This window comes from Arachis hypogaea, chromosome 2 (assembly GCF_003086295.3).
Source record: "Arachis hypogaea cultivar Tifrunner chromosome 2, arahy.Tifrunner.gnm2.J5K5, whole genome shotgun sequence".
NCBI classification, from domain to species: Eukaryota; Viridiplantae; Streptophyta; class Magnoliopsida; order Fabales; family Fabaceae; genus Arachis; species Arachis hypogaea.
The window spans coordinates 50,384,239-50,394,643 of NC_092037.1; the positions used below are offsets into that span (position 1 = coordinate 50,384,239).

The 10,405-nt window shown below is 39.1% G+C and overlaps 1 non-coding gene across 1 annotated transcript; it reads right to left on the reverse strand.

The window, feature by feature from the left end:
- Positions 1-2,996: 2,996 nt before the first annotated feature.
- On the reverse strand, positions 2,997-3,104 carry LOC112764018 (small nucleolar RNA R71). The gene has a single exon (XR_003182978.1). It is a non-coding gene; the product is annotated as a small nucleolar RNA R71 (small nucleolar RNA).
- Between the last annotated feature and the right edge of the window lie 7,301 nt (positions 3,105-10,405).

The following is a 10,405-nucleotide window of genomic DNA, read 5'->3' on the forward strand; positions in this document are numbered from 1 at the left end:
GTTTCTACACACCATAGATTAAGGTGTGGAGCTCTACTGTACCTCGAGTATTAATGCAATTACTATTGTTCTTCTATTCAATTCCGCTTGTTCTTATTCCAAGATATCAATTGTTCTTCAACTTGATGAATATGATGATCCGTGACACTCATCATCATTCTCACCTATGAACGTGTGCCTGACAACCACCTCCGTTCTACCTTAGATTGGGTGGATATCTCTTGGATTCTTTAACCGGAATCTTCGTGGTATAAGCTAGAATTGATGGCGGCATTCAAGAGAATCCGGAAGGTCTAAACCTTATCTGTGGTATTCTGAGTAGGATTCAATAATTGAATGACTGTGACGAGCTTCAAACTCGCGATTGTGGGGTGTTAGTGACAGACGCAAAAGAATCACTGGATTCTATTCCGACATGATCGAGAACCGACAGCTGAATAGCCATGCCGTGACAGGGTGCGTTGAACATTTTCACTGAGAGGATGGGAGGTAGCCACTGACAACGGTGAAACCCTTACATACAGCTTGCCATGGAAAGGAGTAAGAAGGATTGGATGAAGACAGTAGGAAAGCAGAGAGACGAAAGGGACAAAGCATCTTCATACGCTTATCTGAAATTCCTACCAATGAATTACATAAGTATCTCTATCCTTATCTTTGTGTTTTATTCATCATTCATAACCATTTGAGTTTGCCTGACTAAGATTTACAAGGTGACCATAGCTTGCTTCATACCAACAATCTCTGTGGGATCGACCCTTACTCGCGTAAGGTTTATTACTTGGACGACCTAGTACACTTGCTGGTTAGTTGTGCGAAGTTGTGATTATGCCATGGTATTGAACACCAAGTTTTTGGATTCATCACCTGGGATTATTTTAGTTGTGAAAAGTATTGATCACAATTTCGTGCACCAAGTTTTTGGCGCCGTTGCCGGGGATTGTTCGAGTATGGACAACTGACGGTTCATCTTGTTGCTTAGATTAGGTATTTTTCTTCAGAGTTCTTAAGAATGAATTCTAGTGTTTCAAGGTGATGTTCTTATCATCACCAAAGCTGATTGATCTTCATCAATTTAGCTCTTGAATGCAATGTTCTGCTGAAGCTTGGCTAGCCATATCTAATTTCTTTAGACTGAAGCTTTAGACTAACATTGCATGATTCCTGGAATTCTCATTAAGAATTTTGATACCTTTATTTTATTTCCAGTTAATTTTCGAAAAAGCACAAAAAAATTACAAAATCATAAAATCCAAAAAATTTCTTGTTTAAGTCTAGAGTCTCATTTTAAGTTTGGTGTCAATTGCATGTTTCTGTTCTTCTTGCATTCATTCATGTGTCTTAAGTGATCTTCAAGATATTCTTGATGATTTCATTGCTCTGATCTTTAAATTCTCTTGACTTGAGTGTTTATGTGTCTCATATGCATTCTCATTTTTAGTGTCAGCAGTATACAAACTGCTAAGTTTGGTGTCTTGCATGCATTGTTATCTGATTTTAGTTTTGATTATTCCTTATTATTAAAAAATCCAAAAATATTTTTAATTTGTGTTTTTTCAAGTCAATAATACAGAGGATTGAAGATTCAGAACATACAGCAGAGGAACTACACAGAAAAAGCTGGGCGTTCAAAATGCCCAGTGAAGAAGACAGACTGGCGTTTAAACGCCAGCCAGGGTGCCTGGCTGGGTGTTTAATGCCCAAAAGGGTAGAGTTTTGGGCGTTAAACGCCAGAATGTGCACCATTCTGGGCGTTTAACCCCAGGATGGCATAAGAGGGAAAATTCTGTTTTCAATTCAAATTTTTTTCAAGTTTTCAAAATTTTTCAAAATCAAATCTTTTTCAAATCAAATCTTTTCAATCAAATCTTTTTCTAAATCAATTTCTTTCTATTTTCAAAAAAAATACTTGCTATCAATTAATGATTTGATTCAACATTTCAAGTATGTTGCCTTTTCTGTTGAGAAAGGTTTAATGTTTGAATCATATCTTTTCTTGTTAGCCAAGTTATTAATTTTTAAAATCAAATCTTTTTTTTAAAATGTTTTTCAAATCATATCTTCTCAATCACATCTTTTTAAAACCAATCATATTTTCCTAATCACATCTTTTTCAAAATAGTTTTCAATCATATCTTTTTAATTTCTTATTTCAAAATCTTTTTCAAAAATCACTTTACTTCTTTCTCAATTATGGTTTTCGAAAATCAATTAAAGTTTTTCAAAATGTTTTTAAAATCTTTTTAATATTTTCAAAAATTTCTTCCCCTCTTTTCACATCCTTCTATTTATGGACTAACACTATTCCTTAATGCACAATTCGAACTCCATCTTCTTTGATAAGTTCGAATTTTCTACTTCTGCCTTCTATTTTTCTTTTCCTCTGACACCTTAAGGAATCTCTATACTGTGACATAGAGGATTCCATATTTTCTTGTTCTCTTCTCTTTCATATGAGCAGGAGCAAAGACAAGAGCATTCTTGTTGAGGCTGATCCTGAACCTGAAAGGACCTTGAAGCGAAAGCTAAGAGAAGCTAAGGCACAATTCTCTGTAGAGGACCTAACAGAAATCTTCAAAGAAGAAGAACACATGGCAGCCAAAAACAACAACAATGCCAACAATGCAAGGAAGGTGCTGGGTGACTTTACTGCACCTACTCCCGACTTCTATGGGAGAAGCATCTCTATCCCTGCCATTGGAGCAAACAACTTTGAGCTTAAGCCTCAATTAGTTTCTCTAATGCAATAGAATTGCAAATTCCATGGACTTCCATTGGAAGATCCTCATCAGTTTTTAGCTGAATTCTTGCAAATCTGTGACACTGTCAAGACTAATGGGGTTGACCCTGAGGTCTACAGACTTATGCTATTCCCTTTTGCTGTAAGAGACAGAGCTAGGACATGGTTGGACTCACAACCTAAAGAAAGCCTGAACTCTTGGGAAAAGTTAGTCAATGCCTTCTTGGCAAAGTTCTTTCCACCTCAAAAATTGAGTAAGCTTAGAGTGGAAGTCCAAACCTTCAGACAGAAGGAAGGAGAATCCCTCTATGAAGCTTGGGAAAGATACAAACAATTAATCATAAAGTGTCCGTCTGATATGCTTTCTGAATGGAGCATCATAGGTATTTTCTATGATGGTCTGTCTGAACTGTCCAAGATGTCTTTGGATAGCTCTGCTGGAGGATCTCTTCATCTGAAGAAGACGCCTACAGAAGCTCAAGAACTAATTGAAATGGTTGCAAATAACCAATTCATGTACACTTCTGAAAGGAATCCTGTGAACAATGGGATAAATCAGAAGAAAGGAGTTCTTGAGATTGATACTCTGAATGCCATATTGGCTCAGAACAAAATATTGACTCAGCAAGTCAATATAATTTCTCAAAGTCTGTCTGGAATGCAAAATGCACCAGGTAGTACTAAGGAAGCTTCATCTGAAGAAGAGGCTTATGATCCTGAGAACCCTTCAATGGAAGAGGTGAATTACATGGGAGAACCCTATGGAAACACCTATAATCCTTCATGGAGAAATCATCCAAATCTCTCATGGAAGGATCAACAGAGACCTCAACAAGGTTTCAATAATAATAATGGTGGAAGAAACAGGTTTAGCAATGGCAAGCCTTTTCCATCATCTTCTCAGCAACAGACAGAGAGTTCTAAGCAGAACACCTCTGACTTAGCAACCATGGTTTCTGATCTAATCAAAACCACTCAAAGTTTCATGATTGAAACAAGATCCTCCATTAGAAACTTGGAGGCACAAGTGGGACATCTGAGCAAGAAAATTACTGAACTCCCTCCTAGTACTCTTCTAAGCAATACAGAAGAAAATCCAAAAGGAGAGTGCAAGGCCATCAACATGGCCGAATTTGGAGAGGAGGGAGAGGCAGTGAACGCCACTGAGGAAGACCTCAATGGACGTCCACTGACCTCCAATGAGTTCCCCAATGAGGAACCATGGGAATCTGAGGCTCACACTGAGACCATAGAGATTCCATTGGAATTACTTCTGCCATTCATGAGCTCTGATGAGTATTCTTCCTCTGAAGAGGATGAGTATATCACTAAAGAGCAAGTTGCTAAATACCTTGGAGCAATCATGAAGCTAAATGACAAGTTATTTGGTAATGAGACTTGGGAAGATGAACCCCCTTTGCTCACCAAAGAACTGGATAACTTGTCTAGGCAAAGATTACCTCAAAAGAGACAAGATCCTGGGAAGTTCTCAATACCTTGTACCATAGGCACCATGACCTTCAAGAAGGCCTTGTGTGACCTAGGGTCAAGTGTAAACCTCATGCCTCTCTCTGTAATGGAGAAGCTAGGGATCTTTGAGGTGCAAGCTGCAAAAATCTCACTAGAAATGGCAGACAACTCAAGAAAACAAGCTTATGGACTTGTAGAGGATGTTCTGGTAAAAGTTGAAGACCATTACATCCCTGCTGATTTCATAGTCCTAGAGACTGGGAAGTGCATGGATGAATCCATCATCCTTGGCAGACCCTTCCTAGCCACAGCAAAGGCTGTGATTGATGTTGATAGAGGAGAATTGATCATTCAAGTGAATGAAGAATCCTTTGTGTTTAAGACTCAAGGTTATCCCTCTGTCTCCATGGAGAGGAAGCATGAAGAGCTTTTCTCAAAACAGAGCCAAACAGAGCCCCCACAGTCAAACTCTAAGTTTGGTGTTGGGAGGCCACAACCAACTTCTAAGTTTGGTGTTGAACCCCCACATTCAAACTCTAAGTTTGGTGTTGGGAGGTTCCAACATTGCTCTGAGCATCTGTGAAGCTCCATGAGAGCCCACTGTCAAGCTACTGACATTAAAGAAGCGGTTATTGGGAGGCAACCCAATGTTATATTTTATCTATTTTCCTTTGTTATTTTATGTTTTCTGTAGGTTGATGATCATGAGAAGTCACAAAATCAATTGAGAAAGCAAAAACATAATGAAAAACAGAAAGAAAAACAGCACACCCTGGAGGAGAACTTGCTGGTGTTTAAACGCCAGTAAGGCTAGCAGATGGGTGTTTAACGCCCAGTCTGGCACCATTCTGGGCGTTTAACGCCAGACAGGGGCACCAGACTGGCGTTAAACGCCAGAAAAGGGCAAGAAGCTGGCATTAAACGCTAGAAATGGGCATCAGCCCGGCGTTTAACGCCAGAATTGGCACAAAGGGCATTTTTGCTCGCCACTTGGTGCAGGGATGACTTTTCCTTGACACCTCAGGATCTGTGGACCCCACAGGATCCCCACCTACCCCACCACTCTCTCTCTTCTTCACCCATTCACCAATCACCTCAACACCTCTTCCCCAAAAACCCTTCACCTATCAAATCCCATCTTTCTCTTTACCACTCACATCCATCCTTCATAAAACCCCACCTACCCCACCATTTAAATTCAAAACACTTTCCCTCCCAAACCCACCCTCCCATAGCCGAACCCTAACCCTCTCTCCACTCCTATATATACCCCTCTTCACTCCTTAATTTTCACACAACCTAAACACTCCTTCTTCCCCTTTGGCCGAACCACAAAGCCATCTCCATCTCCTTCATTTCTTCTTCTTCTACTCTCTTCTTTCTTCTTTTGCTCGAGGACGAGCAAACCTTTTAAGTTTGGTGTGGTAAAAGCATTGCTTTTTGTTTTTCCATAACCATTTATGGCATCCAAGGCCGGAGAAACCTCTAGAAAGAGGAAAGGGAAGGCAAAAGCTTCCACCTCCGAGTCATGGGAGATGGAAAGATTCATCTCAAGGATGCATCAAGACCACTTCTATGAAGTGGTGGCCTTGAAGAAGGTAATCCCTGAGGTCCCTTTCAAACTCAAAAAGAGTGAATATCCGGAGATCCGACATGAGATCCGAAGAAGAGGTTGGGAAGTTCTTACCAACCCCATTCAACAAGTCAGAATCTTAATGGTTCAAGAGTTCTATGCCAATGCATGGATCACCAAGAACCATGATCAAAGTGTGAACCCGGACCCAAAGAATTGGCTTACTATGGTTCGGGGGAAATACTTGGATTTTAGTCCGGAAAATGTAAGGTTGGCATTCAACTTGCCCATGATGCAAGGAGATGAACATCCTTACACTAGAAGGGTCAACTTTGATCAAAGGTTGGACCAAGTCCTCACAGTCATTTGTGAAGAGGGCGCCCAATGGAAGAGAGATTCAAGAGGAAAGCCGGTTCAATTGAGAAGGCATGACCTCAAGCCCGTGGCTAGAGGATGGTTGGAGTTTATCCAACGCTCAATCATACCCACTAGCAACCGGTCCGAAGTTACTATAGACCGGGCCATCATGATTCATAGCATCATGATTGGAGAAGAAATAGAAGTTCATGAGGTCATATCCCAAGAACTTTATAAGGTGGCGGACAAGTCCTCTACCTTGGCAAGGTTAGCATTTCCTCATCTCATTTGTCATCTCTGTTATTCAGTTGGAGTTGACATAGAGGGAGACATCCCCATTGATGAGGACAAGCCCATCACTAAGAAAAGGATGGAGCAAACAAGAGACCCCTCTCATCATCAAATCCCTGAGATGCCTCAAGGGATGCACTTTCCTCCACAAAACTATTGGGAGCAACTAAACACCTCCCTAGGAGAATTGAGTTCTAACATGGGACAACTAAGGGTGGAGCACCAAGAACACTCCGTCCTCCTCCATGAAATTAGAGAAGATCAAAGAATCATGAGAGAGGAGCAACAATGGCAAGGAAGAGATATTGAGGAGCTCAAGCACTCCATAGGATCTTCAAGAGAAAGAACAAGCCGCCATCACTAAGGTGGACCCGTTCTTTAATTTCCTTGTTCTTTATTTTTCTGTTTTTCGAAAATTATGCTTATGTTTAGCTATGTTTGTGTCTTGTGATCATTAGTGTCTTAGTGTCTATGCCTTAAAGTTATGAATGTCCTATGAATCCATCACCTTTCTTGAATGAAAAATGTTCTTAATTGAAAAAGAGAAGAATTGCATGAATTTTGAATTTTATAACAGTTTAATTATTTTGATGTGGTGGCAATACTTTTGTTTTCTGAATGTATGCTTAAACAGTGCATATGTCTTTTGAATTTGTGGTTTATGAATGTTGGCTCTTGAAAGAATGATGAAAAGGAGACATGTTACTGAGGATCTGAAAAATCATAAAAATGATTCTTGAAGCAAGAAAAAAGCAGTGAATACAAAAAAAAAATTTCGAAAAAAAAAGAAAAAAAAGAAAGAAAAAGAAAGAGAAAAAAAAGAGAGAAAGAAAAAGAAAGAAATAAAGTTGTGATCCAAGGCAAAAAGAGTGTGCTTAAGAACCATGGACACCTCTAGTTGGGGACTCTAGCAAAGCTGAGTCACAATCTGAAAAGGTTCACCCAATTATGTGTCTGTGGCATGTATGTATCCGGTGGTAATACTGGAAGACAGAGTGCTTTGGGCCACGGCCAAGACTCATAAAGTAGCTGTGTTCAAGAATCATCATACTTAACTAGGAGAATCAATGACACTATCTGGATTCTGAGTTCCTAAAGAAGCCAATCATTCTGAATTTCAAAGGATAGAGTGAGATGCCAAAACTATTCAGAGGCAAAAAGCTAAAAGCCCCGCTCATCTAATTAATACTGATCTTCATAGATGTTTTTGGAATTCATTGTATATTCTCTTCTTTTTATCCTATTTGATTTTCAATTGCTTGGGGACAAGCAACAATTTAAGTTTGGTGTTGTGATGAGCGGATAATTTATACGCTTTTTGGCATTGTTTTTAGTATGTTTTTAGTATGATCTAGTTAGTTTTTAGTATATTTTTATTAGTTTTTAGTTAAAATTCACTTTTCTGGACTTTACTATGAGTTTTTGTGTTTTTCTATGATTTCAGGTATTTTCTGGCTGAAATTGAGGGACCTGAGCAAAAATCTGATTCAGAGACTAAAAAGGACTGCAGATGCTGTTGGATTCTGACCTCCCTGCACTCAAAGTGGATTTTTTGGAGCTACAAAAGCCCAATTGGCGCGCTCTTAACGGCGTTGGAAAGTAGACATCCTGGGCTTTCCAGAAATATATGATAGTCCATACTTTGCCCAAGATTTGATGGTCCAAACCGGCGTTCAAAGTCACCCTCAGAATTCCCAGCGTTAAACGTCGGAACTGGCACAAGGATGGGAGTTAAACGCCCAAACTGGCACAAAAGCTGGCGTTTAACTCCAAGAAGAGTCTCTACACGAAAAATGCTTCAATTCTCAGCCCAAGCACACACCAAGTGGGCCCGGAAGTGGATTTTTATGTCATTTACTCATCTCTGTAAACCCTAGGCTACTAGTTCTCTATATATAGGACCTTTTGCTATTGTATTTTCATCTTGGGATCTTTGGATCTTTAGATTATTTGAGATCCTTTGATCATCTTTGGACATATAGTTCTTAGATCATTGGGAGGCTGGCCTCACAGCCATGCCTAGACCTTGTTCTTATGTATTTTCAACGGTGGAGTTTCTACACACCATAGATTAAGGTGTGGAGCTCTGTTGTACCTCGAGTATTAATGCAATTACTATTGTTCTTCTATTCAATTCTGCTTGTTCTTATTCCAAGATATCACTTGTTCTTCAACTTGATGAATGTGATGATCCGTGACACTCATCATCATTCTCACCTATGAACGTGTGCCTGACAACCACCTCCGTTCTACCTTAGATTCGGTGGATATCTCTTGGATTCTTTAATCGGAATCTTCATGGTATAAGCTAGAATTGATGACAGCATTCAAGAGAATCCGGAAGGTCTAAACCTTGTCTGTGGTATTCTGAGTAGGATTCAATGATTGAATGACTGTGACGAGCTTCAAACTCGCGATTGTGGGGCGTTAGTGACAGACGCAAAAGAATCACTGGATTCTATTCCGACATGATCGAGAACCGACAGCTGAATAGCCGTGCTGTGACAGGGTGCGTTGAACATTTTCACTGAGAGGATGGGAGGTAGCCACTGACAACGGTGAAACCCTTACATACAGCTTGCCATGGAAAGGAGTAAGAAGGATTGGATGAAGACAGTAGGAAAGCAGAGAGACGGAAGGGACAAAGCATCTTCATACGCTTATCTGAAATTCCTACCAATGAATTACATAAGTATCTCTATCCTTATCTTTGTGTTTTATTCATCATTCATAACCATTTGAGTTTGCCTGACTAAGATTTACAAGGTGACCATAGCTTGCTTCATACCAACAATCTCTGTGGGATCGACCCTTACTCGCGTAAGGTTTATTACTTGGACGACCCAGTACACTTGCTGGTTAGTTGTGCGAAGTTGTGTTTATGCCATGGTATTGAACACCAAGTTTTTGGATTCATCACCTGGGATTATTTGAGTTGTGAAAAGTATTGATCACAATTTCGTGCACCAAGCAACCGATTAACCCACCAGCTGAAGGTGGCAATCCGCATAGTCGTCGTACCCCCTTGCTCATCTTTGAATGCACCGAGGACGGTGCAAACTTTTAAGTGTGGAGAGGTTGTCCGACCGATCGGCCATTTTTGGGTGACAAATTTCTAATCCTAACACTTTCACATTTTATTTTATCTTCTTTTATTACTGGGTCTTTTAGGATTTTTAGTTGCATTTTCTTATTTTGCATATATATATATATATATATATATATATATATATATATATATATATATATATATATATATATATATATATATATATAATAAGCTTAGACAAAATAATTAAATTTTCCAAGAAAAATTCTTTTATATGGGGAATTGATACCCTAATTGATTTGAGTAAATTTTTTTTCATTGAACATTCTTGAATTATATATTGTGGAACATGGTTTTTGAGCTAAGAACACATAAGCATGTGAGTTTTGAGCCTAATTGTGTGGTTGCATCATATAACCACTATTTTCCTTCTTCTGTGTATTATTCTCTTTTTATGATTGTAATCTTTGATTTGTTTGATTCTTTATGTCCATTATTTTGTGTATGAATGCATTTATATGATTGAGACCTTGATTTCAGTTGAGCTCAATTACCCAAATGGCCTTACCCTTTTGTCTACTATTGTTAACTAATTTTGAGCCTATTTAATCCCTTTTGTTCTTAATTTTAGCACATCACTACTCTTAAGTGAAAAAAATAAATGTCCCTTGTTTGGATCTTTGATTAGCTTAAGCTAGTGAGTAGGGGTGTTTAAAACCGAGCTGGACCGAGCTAAACCGACAAACCGAATTGAAAAAATCAAAACCCGAATAAACAAAAACCAAACAAACCGAAAAAAAGATGTTTTGCTGTTTTTATTGCGGTTTGGTTCGGTTTTCGGTTTTGATTATGAAAACCCCAACCGAACCGAACCGATATATTAAAAACCTTAAAAAGCCAACCCTCCACCCCACCCCACCCCCAA